At 36.7% G+C, this 17,703-nt stretch overlaps 1 long non-coding RNA gene across 1 annotated transcript; it reads left to right on the top strand.

Annotated features, from left to right (window-relative positions):
- The first annotated feature begins 1,071 nt into the window (after positions 1-1,071).
- Positions 1,072-17,208, top strand: LOC138838116 (uncharacterized). Its single transcript, XR_011375563.1, has 5 exons — positions 1,072-1,276; positions 12,701-12,792; positions 14,170-14,240; positions 15,062-15,177; positions 17,085-17,208. It is a non-coding gene; the product is annotated as an uncharacterized lncRNA (long non-coding RNA).
- Positions 17,209-17,703: the final 495 nt, after the last annotated feature.

Genomic DNA, 17,703 nt, shown 5'->3' with positions numbered 1-17,703 from the left:
TCTAGGCACACGTAAATTTTCTTTTTATTTTAAGCAAAAATAAACATGTTTTGCATTTATCATAAAATAGTAAATATAAAGGCAAATAAGTTCAATAATAAAGCAGGGTGATAAGAAAACAATGTGCTTATTGTCTTAAATCAGGCCAAACATAATACCATTAAAAAATCAAATTTTCCCTTTCTCTACTATTAATATGAAAAAGTCTTACTTTACCACCTCCATCACCCTCTTTTTGTAATTTTGCTGCATTAAAAAGTATGTCCTTAACTTTTTGTGGTATTTTCTTTTTCTTTAATCAGATTACCTTTTTAAAAAGTTTTTATACAATGTAAATCACTACATAAAAAATAACATTGTTTGAAGATAGCAATTTGCTAGCTAGATGCAATTGGAAACACCAAAACGATAATGGATTTAGTGGAATTGGCATGTGTTAGTGATTATGCAATCACTCATTTCCCACAGATTTCTTTTTATAGGAAACTTTGGAAAATCCCAAAAGAACTGACCGAGTCATTTAAACCACAACAGGTTTCTTTTAACATCAAAACCATGGGTAGGAGTGAGTGAGGAATAATTTTTCTTTTTTTTTTTCCAAAAAAAAAAGCCAGCCTGGTTATGACTGTGCAAAGCTGTGGCTTCCTCTCCTGTAGACTTCTTCTGAACATCGGATCTGACTTCCACCAAAATCCAAGGCATCCTAAAAACATCCAAGCAGAGGAAGCATTTTTTCACCATGACATGGGAAAGGGCCACAGAGATCCAAATGGAAACGGACATTTCATTTGAGTGACTGTTTCTACCCACCTTGGCTTCATGCCTAATTCAACAGGCACTTAGGTGGCTGAAAAGGGAAATTTTTGTTAAAGTGAATCCAGCTCTGAGTTGGACACAGAACCTTTTGACTGGCGGCCGAGTTCCTTGTGCTAGCTGGCAAAATTAGCAAATTTTTTTTTACTTGTGGAGTTTTGAAAATATCTCATTTCCTGGCAACAATTTTCTTTCTCTAGGAGATAAAGAGAAAGAACTCTCCCATCGACACCATGTAACACTTCTATCATCTTAGAAACTATTTTCTCAACCAGGCAGGATCCCCTGAAGACACACTCTGGCTTTCCATGGCCTCTCAACAGCTGGCTTGTAACCAAATGGTCTCAGAAAAGTCCTCCCTTCCCTGATTGTGGATGGCAGTGGGAGTCTGCAGGCTGTCATCAGAAGGTTCATCTTACATGTATGACCACGGGGGCCGGGTCGTGTGTGCATATGTGTGTGGGTAAGTGGTAGGCTGTGTGCCTAGTTTTAAACTTTTAGGAATACTCAAGGACAGGTTGAGAAAGCCAGAGAAGAAAGTAGCATTCTTTGCTTTATTACTCCCTAGGAAGCAACAAGAAACTTTTATGATTGGCCACTTATCATATGGATATAATACACACTACTGTATTAACCAGAAATAGTCAATTGACACTGAAGGCAGAGTAAATGGACACAAACTTTCTGGGTAGATTTGCAGTCCTACAAGGTAAGGGCTTGAAAAATGGCACCCATACTTAGGAATTGATCTGATGGAAACATTTACAAGATATATTAGTTAGGCTTTTGTCTTAGGAGAGAAAGTGAATAGAACTTAAATGTCAAGCATTAGGAAATGGTTATTCAACTACAGTATATATATCTAGTGGAAGATTCTGTAGTAGTATCCTTAAAGGATATACAATAATACAGTGTAAGGTTTTGATCAAAGAAATAAAAATAAAAAATTAATGTAGTTGAATGACAACTGTATAAAAATTTGCATGAATACTTATATTGAGCAAATGAGTAACAGGAAATATGCCTAGATTACTATGACAAATACACATTCCAGATAGGATGCGTAGATAGATGAGAGAGATAAGTAAAATAAATAGTTATACAGATAGAATATATAAAGACAGGCTAGATAAATGGATACATACATGTACCCAAATGAAAATACATTTTATTAGACTAGCAATGTAGAAAATGTTTTACTTCCTAGGTCTAAACACTGCAACATTTAGCTGAAGTATTGCAGCTTAAAATATTATAAGAAAGTATAAGCAAAGCAAAAAAGCTAAGCAATCTAATCGTTTCTACTTTCCCGGGGAGAGAAAGAAGAAAATCATAGAGGCAGTATCTCTTTTGTCACTTATTATCATTAGTTTGTGATAAAGTCCCAGCTAATAGTTCATTCTTTTTAGGTTTGTTAAAAAAAAAAAAACTTTGTACTTAGAGCTTTGCATCCTTAATTTTTTTGCTCAACACTGGTACTCTACCATTTGAGTCCTATCTCTACTTCCAGGAATTTACAGGGTAACTGAAGATCAGAGTCTCAGAGATTTTTCTACTCTCTGGTTTCCAACTATGACTATCAGATTCATAAGTAGCTTGGATGACATGCACTAGACACCAGTGCCTACCTAACAGATTCTATTTCATTGTTCAGGCTAGTCTTTGTTTGCATATACATCAGGTGTGCTCCCTCATGAACCACACCCATAGTCCTTTAATGCAACAGTCAAGTTTTGGTAGGAATCCACATTTTATTCCTGAGGCTGCCCTCAGACCATTATTCTCATATCTATCATTACTACATCGCTGAGATTTTAGTTACATGCCATCATATTGTACCTTGTTATTTATTTTGATTACTTATTTTACATATTATGAATCATTTGTTCTGAATTCAAAAATTTTGTTATAACATTAACAGTAACCTTATGAGATAATATCCAACCTAAGTTAGTATGCAGTAAGTGTTTTGTCTTAATGGATTCTTATTTACATCTCTAGGTATCTTCTTTTTTTTTCTTTTCTGGTATATTATGGCTTAAATTTAGGGCCTCATGCTCTTGCTTGGCTTTTTGCTCATGTAATGTGTGCTAGTAGTTGACCCATAACTTTCATTTCTGGGACTTGCTGCAAATTGGATTCTCAAATCTCAGCCTCGTAAGTAGCTGAGATTATAGGCATGAGCCACTGGCACAAGACTAGGTATCTGGTTGTTGACATGGACAATTCTGAATAAGAAAGTGCTTATTCAGGTTAGTCATACAGACTCATTCCTGTAATTCCAGTTACTCTGGATGTAGAATTTAAGGGCACCTCCTTAGATCAAAGTTATCAAAACAACACCCTCTCAACACACAAGCTAGGTATGGCAGCACCTGCCTGAAAACACAGCTGTATGTGAGGCATGAGGGAAAATTAAGAGAGACAATCCATTAGCATTAATCTCAAGTAAGCAAAAATCACAGACTAGACCTAACTAAGAAGGTCAAAGACCTCTTTGATGAAAATTTTAAAAACACTGATTGAATCAGGAAGTTGAAGAATACAGTAGAAATAAAAAGATCACCCATTTTCATGAGTTAGCAACTCTAATACCATGAAAATTAGATGTGCCTGAAAATACCATATGAATTTAATGCTATTCCTCCCAAAACCCAGTGACAATTTTTAAATAGAATTTATATGGGAGCACAAAAGACCCTGAATAGCTAAAGCAACCATGTGAATAATGAGAATTACTTGAGACAACATGTCTAAATACCCCAATACTGATAACATTATAGTACCATAGTACCAAAAAAATTGGCATGGAACTGCCACAAAATAGATATGTGTACCAATGGAACAGAAAAGAAGCTCCACTAATAAACCAAAAAACACCTTTATGTAAGACCTGAAACTCCAAAACTACTGTTGTCCTATAAGACAAGAGGGAAAACACTTGAATACAGCAGGATAGGCAACAACCCTGTGAATAGGTCTTCAATAGCTGAGGTCCATCAAATTTAAAAGCTCTTACATGGGAAAGGAAATAATTATCATAGAGAAGACCTAGACTACCTAATGGGATAAATTTTCCCAACTATACATCTGATAGAGCATTAGTATCCAGGATACATAAAAACTCAAAAATATTTAAATGTGGAGAGGAAAAATAATCAAATCAATACATGGACAAATACATAGAACAAATAGTTCTCAAAAGACGTTCAAATGGAGAATAAAAACATGAAAAAATGTGTCAAGAGCCAGCTGGACATGTGGCTCAAGTGGTAAAGCAACTTCTTAGCAAGCATGATGTCCTGAATTGTAACCCTCATAACACAGTCACCCAAACATTTAAAATTTTTAGCTATCAGGGAAGTACAAGTCAAAATGACATTAATATTCTGCATTACTCCAGTTATAGCCATCATCAAGAAACAAACAAGGCTGGGAATGGTAAGGCATGCTTGTAATTCCAACTAGCAAGAATCATAGGGAGAGAATGAATATAGATAAAGAAAGCATGGTCTATATTCACAGTGGAGTTATATTCAGCCATAAAGAAGAATTCTATTATGCCTTTTGCAAAGAAATAGATGGAAGTGGGGATCATCATATTAAGCAAACGAAGTTAGATTGAGAAATAAACCAGACTGACTATGGTATGTTTTCGTTTATATGTGAAATCTGGATTAAAATAAAAGACATTGAACTATAAGGAAGACTAATTGGGAAGAGGCAAGGGACCAGTGGTAGCAGGGAGCAGGGAGACAAAAGAGAGTATTAGAGAGGTGACTATAATTAAACTACATTATGTATACTTTCAATATACAAAAAAATCTTCCAAATAAAAAGCAAGGAAGATAAATTATAAAATAATTCCATTTTTATTATACAAATTCCTTTCAGAAACTATTCTTTTCCTGCTCCAACTATAGAACCTTGTAGGAGTTCAATAAATACTCATTGACTGAATTATTAAATGCATAATGATTTTGGAAACACTTTTCTGATGGTATAGGATTATATATAGTTAGAATTGGCAGAGATATTTAAATAATTCACATGAGCCCTTCCTTAAGTGGTATGATAAAATGAGATTTCCTTAAGCACAAGAATAGATTTATTATGGTTTGAACTTTTTTTTTAACCAATGTATAGACCTCAGGTTGCAAATACTAACTGCGAAAACATCACATTACAACCTTCTTCCAGTGCAGATGGTGAATATGTGCAATTTCTAAGTAGAGAATATTTAAGGTAATGAGTTCTGAATAATATTTATTAACTATATTTTAATGATCCATCTTTTTATTGAAAACATTAAAATCATTTAGAAATCACTTCACATGTGTGGTTTCAATTCTTTTATCCTATTCATGGACCACTGCTTTCTTGTGAAAAAAGATTAAATGATTCAGGTTTAGAGACACAAATTACTGTGCTAATCTTCAGGTATTTCTCTTCTTGATACAGCCACTAATGTCTAGTCAGAGCAATACAGTGAATTTTCATTAGTGCTTCACTGAATTAAAGAGACTTAAAATCTGGTGTATAAAAAGCACACTAACATTTTGTGCTGTTAGAAAGCTTTAGGCTTGACACCAGTGGCTCATGCCTATAATCCTAGCTACTCAGGAAGCTGAGTTCTGAGGATCACAGTTTAAAGCTAGCCCAAGCAGGAAAGTCTGTAAGACTCATCTCCAATTAACCACCAGAAAACTGAAAACGGTGCAGTGGTTCAAGTGATAGAGCACTCACCTTGAGCTGAAGAGCTCAAGGACAGAGCCCAGACCCAGGACCAAAAGAAGAAAAAAAGCTTTAATAAACCTCAAACTGGTGACTTACACCTATAATAATTTTAGCTACTCAAGAGGCTGAGATCTGAGGATGGTGGTTCAGAGCCAGTCTGGGGACAAAAGTCCATGAGACTCCTATTTCCAGCAAGAAGCTGGAAATAAAACTATGGTTCAAGTGGTATGGGTGCTAGCCTTGAGCAGAAAAGCTGAGAGACAGTGCCCAGTTCAAACCGAGAACAACATACATCTAAATACACACATACTCTCTCTCTCTCTCTCTTTCTCTCCCTCTCTCTCATAAAAGCCTATAAACCTGATTATTCTAAAATAGTTGAGAGTAACTAGGATTACAGGCATGAGCCACCAGTGCCCTGCTAGAGAGAATTAACTATGCAAAGCTATATGAGGCCACCATGTAGAGAGCCTTCTCATGTACTACAGAAACTTTTGGTAACGTTTACATACATGTTTTCAGAATTCCCAGATAAAATCCAGTCAATTTCTCTGTCTTTTAATAGCTAGCTACAGGATTTACTGACCTGTTTCATAGCACAAAGGTTTTGGTTTTGACCTTAGTGATTTTTATGTTCTTGGAAGTGCATCTTTTAATAAAATAGATATCTAACAACAATCTGTTCATTAGGCAGGCGCTCTTCAGTTTGCTGTACTGTACTCTTTCTTCTAGTCTCCATTTATATAGTAATGTATTTCTTACATGCTTACATGATTAATATGGACACATGACTCAATGACTGAATAGAAAAATTCTAGTGTGTTTCTGTTGCGTAGATGTTTTGCAAAACAATTCAACATTCTTTTCTGTAGAAGTGACACTGACTTTTTTTTTTCTTTTGGTCAGTCGTGGGACTTGAACTCTAGGCCTGTCCCTCAGCTCTTCAGCTCAAGGCTAGCTGTCTACCACTTGAGCCACAGTGCCAAATTTTCTGGTGGTTTACTGGAGATAAGAGTCTCACGGACTTTCCTGCCCGGGCTGGCTTTAAACCTTGATCCTCAGATCTCAGCCTCCCGAGTAGCTAGCTAGGATTACAGGCATGAGCCACCGGTGCCAGCCTGACATTGACATTTTAATGATGTGTGTGTGTGTGTGTGTGTGTGTGTGTGTGTGTGTGTGTGTGTGTGTGTGTGTGTGTGTGTGTGTGTGTGTGTGTGTATGCTGGTCCTCAAGCTTGAATTTAGTCTGGGCAGTGTGGTTGAGCTTCTTTTGCTCCAGACTAGCATTCTACGCTCTATTGCATTTCTGGTGTTTTTTTTTTTTTTTCACAGTTCACATGCTTTTATTTTTATTTTTATTTAAATTTAATTTAATTTTATTTGTGAACATACTGTACAGAGGGGTTACAATTACATGGGCAAGATAATGCGTACATTTCTTACCAAGCATTGCACCCTCCTCCTTTGGTTTACCCTTCACATCCCTTCCCAGCCTCCCCCCTCCCCCCCAATCCCAATTCTTCCCCCCCCCCCCCCCCCCCCCCCCCCCCCCCCCCCCCCCCCCCCCCCCCCCCGCCGCACCGACGTTGTAAAGCTCCTTTTGGACATGACAACTTGTACTTCTCATTGTTGCAACAGGTCCACCTGTATCCTTAAACAACTGGTTAGGCAAGTGTTTTTTAATTGGAGACAAGAGCTCTACAGACTTTCTGGCCCACACTGCTTTTGAACTGTAACCCTCAGATCTGAGGCTTTTGAGTAGGTAGGATTACAGTTCTGAGCCACTGGGTGCCTGGCTCCGATGGATAATTTTTTACATATATATTTCTATGTCTGAATCTTTATAAGCTCTGTAACCTCATTTTTTCTTGTTTTTAAGGAAATGTTACAAGTCTTTCCAATTTTCTGATTACTTCAGTATTTGTTTCATCTCCCAGTTTACTGAACTCCTGTAACATTTGTTATCTCTAAGAGTTTTACTCTTACATTTGGTACTATGATATATCATGGAGATTTAATTGACTATCTCAAACAATTTCTCCATGAAGAGAAGGCAAGTCGTTTCCTAATGTAGAGACTATCCAGGGCTGAGCCCAACAGAGCAGCGTGGGCACTTTCCATTCTTTAATATTTCACCTAAAGCATTGTGTTTAGCATAAAAGTGGAAATTAATTGTTGAACCATATTGTATCACCCATACTACATAGCAAATCAAATAAGTGAGTTTCTTTGTTTCATGTGTTTAGGAAGAAATATTTTTAATAAATGTCTAACATAAAACTGTTAAAGATTTTGCCCTGCAATTCTACTGCCTTCTACATTTCTTGCCACTACTGAGCCAACATTTTCCTCTTTTAATTTCTCTATTAACTTTAATTAGGCTCATGAGTTTGCTGGCCAGGTGGGTTTTCCCTAAACAGTCACAACTCTGTTTTCTAGGCTAGCAGTAGAATTAAGTTAAGCCACAGATTTGAGGCAGAATCTAATGTTATAAGCTGTAGAAGTTTCCAATGCCACCACAACTCATTTCATCCACTGAGGATTTCAGCAGGCAGCACTTTTAATAAGCCAGGCTCGGCATTTTTCAAGGAATACTTTGGGATCCATTTTTGAAAGCAATATTGGTTATGATTCCACAGCTGGAAGATTTCTGAGGAAATAATACTTGTCCTCTTGAAAACACGCTTGGTCCATACAGTGTAAAGCACATAACCCGGAACCATTGACTCTAAATGTTAGCACCATATAACTCTAATATGTAATTTTCCAGCAGCATTGTAATGGGTACATGATAGAAGAATAGGAGGATTAGTTACCCAATGTAAACTTTTATTTCATTTCATTTTGAATTTTAGGAGCTATAAACTTGCCTATATCATTTATATCTTTTAAGGCATTAACATAGATCTTATTTGTAATTTTTCTTATGAAAAAAATCTTTAAAAAGAAACAGAACAGAGCTGAAAATCTCCCTTCGATCCTACAGGGCATTAGATGGTTTCAGGTACTGGCTGCTGGTTTAATAAAAGGATAGGATTTCCATTTACTCCAGGCAGGCTTAATGTATTGTTCTCAGAGTGAGACAGTCAGAATGAGTCAGGAGCCAAAGAATACACTTTATAGACACAAATAATCGTAAATTCAGAATGTCACCTTTAGGCAGAGGCATTTTTATTATTGTTAGTGGAGCTGCTGAGTAGGTTTGATGTTTTATTCTCTTGAGGACTCAATGTTCCCGAGTCCTGGAGCCCTGTCTTTATCAGGCTTGCAAGGAGGGAGCCCAGCCAAACTTGCTTCCTATACTTCTCTATGATTGATAGCAGATGGCATACTTTAAAATAAACCTATCCATTAGCAGTCCTCAGTGTTTTTACTCAAGGCATTTACAACTGTCTCAAGCAGAAAACACATTCACTCCATAAGCTAGTTTCAGTCCACAACAGCTTTACAGGTGCAAATCTCTCATTAACTCTTAAATAGTGGTGAAATAAACAATGGCTTTTCTCTTACTTCATTTAAGGGACTATACTTCAAAGCTGCTCTGGAATTACTCTTTCACGACAGAGGAGTTTTATTAAGGCAGAGCTATATTACTCACTAATATACTTGTCCTAGGAATGTATGTATCATGCGGGTATTATAGTTTAAAGTTCGTGTCTATGCACACAGATTTAATGGTAAATTGCTAGTCTCTCAGGAATGTTTCTGAAGAGTTAGAAAAGAAAGGAAAGCTCAACAAATGTCCCCAGAAGCTCTCTAATGCCTGCATTCAACGTGTCCTGAGAGATAGTATTCATGCTGAGCTTGTATCACTACTATGAGCTAATGGCTTTATTTTAGGCAGCCTGTTGGAATCCTTTAATATTTGTAGTTAGGTAAAGGCACAGGCACTTTTAAAATGATCTTGAGGAGGTTGGCCTCAAGATTTTGATTTGTGATCAAGAGGAGAAAGAGAAAGCTTTGTAGTTTGTAGGTGACAAATGCTTAACAGAACTTGCCTTGTATTCAACATTGTCCTAGAAACTTACTAAAATTAATTATTTTTATCTTACCAACAACACTTAATAAGCTATAAATACCCACAATTTTACAGACAAGGAAGCCACTGTGCTATTATCTTTGTTATTATTTTAAAAAATTAAGTCCTTGTCTATAGTATTTTCGGATAGGAGGAATTGAAAGGCTAAACTCAGAAGCTACACTGCCTGAATTCAAACCTTGTTTAGGTACTATCTGTATGACGGTGGACATGATTATGACTCTCTTAGTGTCCTTGCTTCTTATTTTGCGGTCTGACATTGGGCTAATGATAGTTCTTACCTAGTGTGGTTTTTGTGGTGATTGGGAATGTTAAAGTATGTGTTATGGTTAGAATAGTAGCTGGTATTCAGTGAGTACATACTAGTTTCATTCTTCATTATTACTGTCCTGACTAAAGATATTAGACTGACATTAAATACTTGAGATAACTTAGTCTACACTGCTTAAATTTGATGCCTGGGCCTCCATGCTTTGAAAAATTCCAATATCTGCACAAAGCAATTCATTTGTTTTTATTTTGCACTTTATTAATTAGATGCACATACAGTTGCCAATCAGAGACTCTGATCAGCATGAGGTAATAAGAGTTTTCATATAAAATTGATAAGATTTTGCCCCAAAGCAAAGTAATTTGAAGCTTTCACTTCAGCAGCATTATTCTTGGTGAATGTGTTTTCCCCTTAGGCTTTCGGAAATAATGAAAGTGGTTAATGGAACCCCTCATTACAACCTTCCACGGGTCCCCATGGGCCCATGTTGCCATGATAGGTGATGCCGAGCCAAAATATCTCCTCTGTGGGCAGCTTGAGTGGCAAAGAAGTAAAAGTCATAAAACATGCCTTGTGACTACCCAACTCCACGCTATTTTCAAAGGTATAGTTTGTGTTAAAGGGCTTTATGAAGGTCAACATAAGAGAGGTGTGCCACAGATTTCCCACTGAACAATATGGTGAAAGAATCCCAGTATACTTACAATACTTAATACTTCCATTAAAACCAGTGTTATGGCTTTCACCATGAAGCATTTGTACAGACCATTGTTGCTGTCTCTTTAGCCTTACTACATTTCCCAAGTTGACTTTCAACTTGACTTCTGATGCCCTGCTTCAGTATCTTTAGTAGCTAGGATCACAGGTATGTGGCACCAAGCCGACAAGACAATTGTTTGTTTTCTCTGCAAATGCATATGTGCTCAAGTAAATTTCAGAATTAACATATCTTAATATAGGTAGAAAAAGAAAAATTCCTAAGTCACAAGGGAATATTTATGCAAAGAATATCCTCAATGAAAGCTGAAACATTTTATATTGATATAGCTATGAGATACCCAGTTATTAATATAATTACAAAAATTGCTAGTTACCAGAGAAATTTCATGTGGATTTCAGAAAAGTAATTTTATATTGGGTATGGCTATAGAAAGTGATGCTAGGCCAATGGATATACCATATTTCTTGTTGTAAGCTTCAAGGAAATATGGCTAGTAACTTGAGATACTCAAGGATATTTTTTGTGTGCAGATTTAGAGGAAGTTGGTACATTAATGGTTTCTGTACAGTTCATTACTAGTTTTCATATCTCATTGAATGTTATTAAGTGAGTTAGATTTATAAATTCTAAACAGAGAGAAAGAAACCTAAGGAAAAAGAATTAGTTAAAAAAAAAAAGTGGAACCGGGTGCCAGTGGCTCACACCTGTAATCCTAGCTACTCAAGAGGCTGAGATCTGAGGATCATGGTTCAAAGCCAGCCGGGGCAAGGAAAGTCCATGAGATTATTACCTCCAATTAACCATCAGAAAACCGGAAGTGGCACTGTGGCTCAAGGGGTAGAGCGCTAGTCTTGAGTTGAAGAGCTGAGGGACAGCGCTCAAGTCCAGAGTTCAAGGCCCATGACCAACAACAACAACAACAAAAGAGTAATTCTAGCAGTACGTATCTGTAAAAGAGAGGTATTAAGGACTTAACGTTATGTATTTAAGAACATGCTTAAGAATTAAGAATTAAGTTTCATCATCTTTTTTTTTTTTTTTTTTTTTGTTGGTCATGGGGCCTGAACTTGGCCTGGGCACTGTCCCTCAGCTCAGCTCTTCAGCTCAAGAATAGTACTCTACTACTGGAGCCACGGCGCCACTTCCAGTTTTTTCTGCTTATGTGGTGCTAAGAAATCGAACCCAGGGCCTCATGCATGCAAGGCAAGCACTCTACCACTGAGCCACCTTCCCAGCCCTTAAGTTTCTTTTTGTAGAGTAAACTCATCCATCTCACCTAACTGTGAGCTAGTTGCTTCTATTAGTTACAGTCTTTTATTTTGTGGGATTACAGATAATCAGCATTTGCAATGCAATTCTGAAAATAAAGGTGAGGGGTGAGCATCAAGATTCCAGTTGCCCAAGTCCTTCAGCACTTCATTTCTAAATACAAGCTCCTCAAACTTCTACCAAGTTGAGTAGAATCAGAAAATCAAGGTAGTAGCAGGTAGATCCCCATCCAGTTCCTTCCTTCCTTCTCCATTGGCTCTGACAGGCACAGAATTATCCTGCTGGACTACAGTAAGATCTCTTAATTCTCAATGTGGTAGCCCATTTGACTTTCCTATTGACCTTCTAACTCACAGTGAACTTGAAATGAGACTTGGTTATCTCTGCTATCCCCAGAGTTATTAAAATTCAAATGCTTTGTGTCAGTAATACTTCTTTCTCGGCAGAGATATTTAGGCTTAACTTGGCAGATGAGTTAGATGGAGAAATAAAGAATTTATATTTTGATAACTATGATATACTTTCTCTGAATTTTATATAGACTTCAATGATTTCATTCCTCTCAGGAAGATTTCCTAGCAAGACAATTTTGACATTTTTTTTCAGACTTGATCATTTATTTACCATTGTGGTTTTAAAGCTGCTGAACCCATTATTTTCCTTTATTTGTTTATCACTTTGCCCCTTACCCAGTATAACCTTAAAATGCTTTCCAAAATTTGTATTTCCAGATGTGTTCTCCTATAGCCATTTGTTCCTTGAGCCCCTTTCTTTCCTTTAAGAGTTGCTCTTATTTTGCTAAAATTTGAAAATTAGAAATTTCTAAGCAAGGCATCTCTATCTCTTTCCAGGTTTGGTTTCTCTGGAAAATTTTGAAAGTTGAAGTTTGTTCCCAACTGTGGGTTCCATGTGGGCTCCAATACACCATAAATCCTATATCAGGGTAGGCAATTGCTATTCCGATTTTCCTAATGTGAAATACACGTTTGTAAAGTCAAATGTATTCAGCTTATGAAAATTCACTGATACTATGTAACCGTTTAAATTATCTCAAATAGTAATTTTTAAGCACATATTGAATTTAGTACTAGTCTTGGCAAATGTTTCTCTTTTTAATAGAGGAGCAGACGGAGAAAGCAAACTAACTCAGTTTAGCATTTATAACTGGTCTACCTTTTAAGAGGTCTTTACATTTTGTGGGGTGTTTCCTTATTACTATAACCAGTCCAAAAATTAAGAAAATATATGTAGGCAGCTCTTAGCTCTATCCTGATTTTATCTCTATGAATTGATGAACAATCTTGTTCCCCAGAAAAAAGCAAGCTTATTTCTCCACCATTAAAGTTTCAACTCTATAAAAATGAGTGTAATATTTGTAAATTTATGTGTTAGAAAAATGAATACCATCCAGAGCTATTTGCCTTAAGCTCTTTAAGATTAAGCCATAAGTAGCATGAAAAGTGTGACTTACTATGATCATCTAATAATTTGCTTCCTACCACCATGTCTCCTTAATAAGAAAAAAATAATAAAACTGCCCTTGTACTAGAGGGGTGACTGGGTATTAGTGAATGAATTGAGTTGAATTTGAGTGGTGTATTAATCAGTTGGGTTTCTTGTCACCTTAAAAATTATTATATTAGGGGATGAGAAGGTGGCTCAGTGGTAGAGTGCTTGCCTTGAATTCATGAGGCCCTGGACTCGATTCCTTAGCATCCCATAAGCAGAAAAAGCTAAAAGTGGCGCTGTGGCTCAAGTGGTAGAGTGCTAGCCTCGAGCTGAAGAGCCCAGGCCCAGAGTTCATGCCCCACGACACACAGAAAAAAAAATTATATCGGATTGTTATTGTTCAGCACAGCAAAACAAAATGATTTTTAAATGTTGAAAATTTAGCAAATTGTTATGTGTTCATATCCAAGGGCAACAAATATTGTTATATGATTAAAAGACAAAATTGTCATTGCCAACATGTAAATCTATATTTAAATTTGGGGAAATGTGTCTAAATATATTAGCAATAATTAATACATAGTACCTTGGTCAACAGTTTATAAAATGAATTTCTCTACTGCACATTATAAGAGTAGGACAATCCAACAGCTAATCAGCCAGCTTAGGAATGACTATTGGTTTTGGTACAAATCAAATCCAAGAACTTGCTGGTACAAATTCCTCACTGAAAAAATTCTTGTCACAATGCCTAAAAAGATTGTTTAAACCCACCTTTATAATAAACAATACAGGAATATAACTTTATGTGGAATCTTTATTTTTAAACCATCCCAGAATGCTTATAAACTGTTATTGAAACCACACACAGGAACCACTGAAGCATGGCCACAGTCTGGAGTTGAAATATCAATTGGAGAGGAGTTTCCTGCTCTGGAAGAGGTGTGGCCTGAATAATCTAAGAGGGCTTCTTTGTCTATGATTTCTGCATATCAATGATTCTGCTTTGGAGCTGTGCAAGGCGAGGCTGTATTGATGTGCATGGTGGGAAATGGGGAAAAAATAACTGTAGTGGCGAGAAGAGATATAATGGGGACTCTTATGTTCCCATCTCCATGTGGTGATGACTTGAACATAGTTCCTAATCCTCAAGATTCCTTGTCTGTTGGGCAAAGTGAGGTTTAGATTGCTAAGTGATAAACTCATTTTTTTTTTCTGGGATACTTCTAAGGAAAATATAATTGTATCAGGTCAGGCTGATTTACAAACAATAAGAGAATATGAGAATGAGGTGGATCTTAGAGATTAAGCATTGAAAAATCTACAGTTTATCTTTGAGAAAACCAAGACCCAGAGAGAGCAAGTGGTGAGAGCCCCTACCTTAGATACATCTCAGCGTGTTCTAGTTGGAAGAGAATCTAGTGATTCACCAGATCCATCTTTCATGTAAACAGAATAGTTTTTACACATGTTTAAGCCTCCCTCTGCAATCAGAATGGGAGAGACTTAGAACCTGAGAGAGCTACTTCTCCCATTGTTATCCTTTTTAGAAACATTCTGTAACATATTTATCCTTTCAAACACATTTATTGAGTGCTAATTGTGTGCTAAGCATTAAGCCAGGTGTCTGAATACAAAGGAGGATAATAAGAAAACCACAGACCCTGATATTATTTTGGGGAAACTTATGTGTCATATATTAACTCATTTATTCCTCAAAAGAAGCCTATGAAGTAGAAACAACTTTTTTTTCTAATTTGTAGATGAGAAAGACAAAATTAACTTGTAAAAGAGAACCAGCTAATATGACAAAGCAGGGGCCAAGGCTGGATGGATGTAGAACCCATGATGCCAATCATCACACCATTTAAGACACAAGGTAAACAAAGAAAGAATATAATAACTGACCATTCTTATAGCTGTTAGGTTTTTAAAAAGAGGTGGCCGAGTAAGAACTGCACCAGCACGCACGTGGTATTTAGGTAAGGGGTAGGTTTATTCAGTAGACCTGCTGGGACCAGGCAAGGTTGGCACTCCACGTGGCTGGGAAAGGCCTGGGAATGAGAGAGAGCTGGGAAGAGAGGAAAGAGAGAGAGAAGAGCCAGAAAAGAGCAGAGAGAGGGGTAAGAACAGTAGCACTCACGTGGTATTCAGGTAAGGGGTAGACCTGCTGGGACCAGGCAAGGTTGGCACTCCACGTGGCTGGGAAAGAGAGAGAGCAAGAGAGCAAGAAAAGAGCAGCAAGAGCTAGAAACGAACAGAGAGAAAAAAAAAAGGGGGCAGCAAGAGAGCAAGAGAAGAGCAGCAAGAGCTAGAAACGAACAGAGAGAGAAAAAAGGAGAGTCTGGGCCTGGGCTAGCCCTTATGTAGGGTATGGGTGGGGAAAGGTGTGGCCACATCAAATTCAGATGTGACATCAGCAGATGCAGATGTGACCTCTTCCAGGTGTCCCAGTTGCCTAGGTAACGCAGGTACTGGGTGGAGACTTTGCTGCGAGGAGGGTGGAGTCTGCTCGCCATCCAGGAGCGGACCTTACAATAGCAATAAGTGGTCCTGTAAGCTGTTTAATGGGGGGCTCCATTACATATAGTGCTTAGGAAAGATTTATTTTTTTAAAAAAGAAACATTCCAAGGAACCAATGAAGAGAGGGGTTGTATTTAGACTGAAGGACAAATCAAAGTTTTCTTGGACAAGGGGTATATGAACCTGGTTTTTATTGGAGCCTCAACTTTCTTTCTCTAAAGTTTGACAATTTAAGTACATAGATTGAAGTACATACAGCAAATTCAGTCCTTTTCATTTGTTTTGGGGAAAAATTAGGTTCTTTTTCTTGGAGAATATTATGTAAATGATGATAACTATTCTTATTAGCAGACCTTTATTTGAGAATAAGGACTTTCATAACAGTTGCATTCATACACTATACTATTTCATTTTGTTGTTTCTGACAGCTCAGTTGATGATCTCTTCTTTTAAGTAATCATGTTTGTTAAAAATAACTCACTAATTCTAACACATTAATAGAAAAAAACAAATACATTTAATGCCTATTGGGTTAAGCTTAGAAGAAAATTGGTTTCTCCACATTTAAATAAATTGTATCATAAAATTACTTTTCACACGTTACATAGAAAGGTATTTGCCAAAGGCCACCCAACTAGTTTGTAGAAAACACTATTTGAAAAGTGTGTTTTCATTCAAAAGATGACTCAACACCTCTTTCACTTAATATATGTATAATTATATGTTAGATAGAAGTCATAAATCAGTCTTTATGGGTGTATATATATCAATAATACTGATACTCTATTGTGTATCAGCCATGCTAATTTTCATTTAGTTGTCATTATTTTTTCCATTTTTCTAATGTGGGTTTTTAACACATATAGGAATTGGTTGTTGGTTGTCTTAAACAATAGGCATTGGTTGAATGTTGTGGTATTTGCTTTTTAAAAATCTGTATTTTTCAAAAATTCTGTTTGTGTTTTATTTTGTGCGTTTGGGTTCAGATTTTATATTCCAAGTATAGGTATTTTTTTTTATCTATTTGGTCACTACATCTTCTGATTTCAGGTTGTCTTATTATTGATGGCATTTTATAATATAGGTTAGTTCTCTTTGCCTATGTGTGCATGCAATTAGTCATAGATGATCAGATAGTTTATTATAGTTAAATAGTATATGCCTTTTTGGAACTATTTATATACATTGTATTTACTTATAAAATTTTTGTTGAGCATTTATAAGATTATTTCTTTGTTGCTTTGTATGTCCCTCCCCCACAGTAAACCCCTGCTTTCACTATATTTGATGTCGGTATAATTTGTGGAGGAGATGGGGAAAAGCAAGTTGTTTAAGGATACAGGTGGACGTGTTGCAACAATGAGAAGTACAAATTGTCATGTCGAAAACGAGCTTTACAACGCTGGTGCGGGGCGGGGGGGTTAGATTGGGTAGGGGGTAGGGGAAGGGGAGGCGGGGAAGGGATGTGAAGGGTAAACAAAGGAGGAGGCTGCAATGCTTGATAAGAAATGTACACATTATCCTGCCCATGTAATTGTAACCCCTCTGTACAGTATGTTCACAAAAAATTAAAATTAAAATTAAAAAAATTTTGATTGTTGTCTCCCATATTTTGTTGATTCCTTGTGGTTAGATCATGAAATAAAAACTTACAGATTTGCAAGTGATATCATGAAGTCTAGATTCACAATGCAGCACTCTAAAAATATGAAACCATATTATTGTTCCTGTTAGCAGAGAAAATTATGGTTTTAACAATTCTGAGAACTGTGGCTCATGTCTGTATCCCAAGCTGCCCAGATCCCAAGAAGCTGGGACACTGGCTTGAAAACAGTCTAGGAAAATAGTTCATCTGAATCTATCTCAACCAATAAAAAAGCT

This window comes from Dipodomys merriami, unplaced genomic scaffold, assembly GCF_024711535.1.
Source record: "Dipodomys merriami isolate MVZ:Mamm:240054 unplaced genomic scaffold, mDipMer1.0.p SCAF_1, whole genome shotgun sequence".
Taxonomy (NCBI): Eukaryota; Metazoa; Chordata; class Mammalia; order Rodentia; family Heteromyidae; genus Dipodomys; species Dipodomys merriami.
This window is presented reverse-complemented; position numbering and strand designations above follow the sequence as displayed.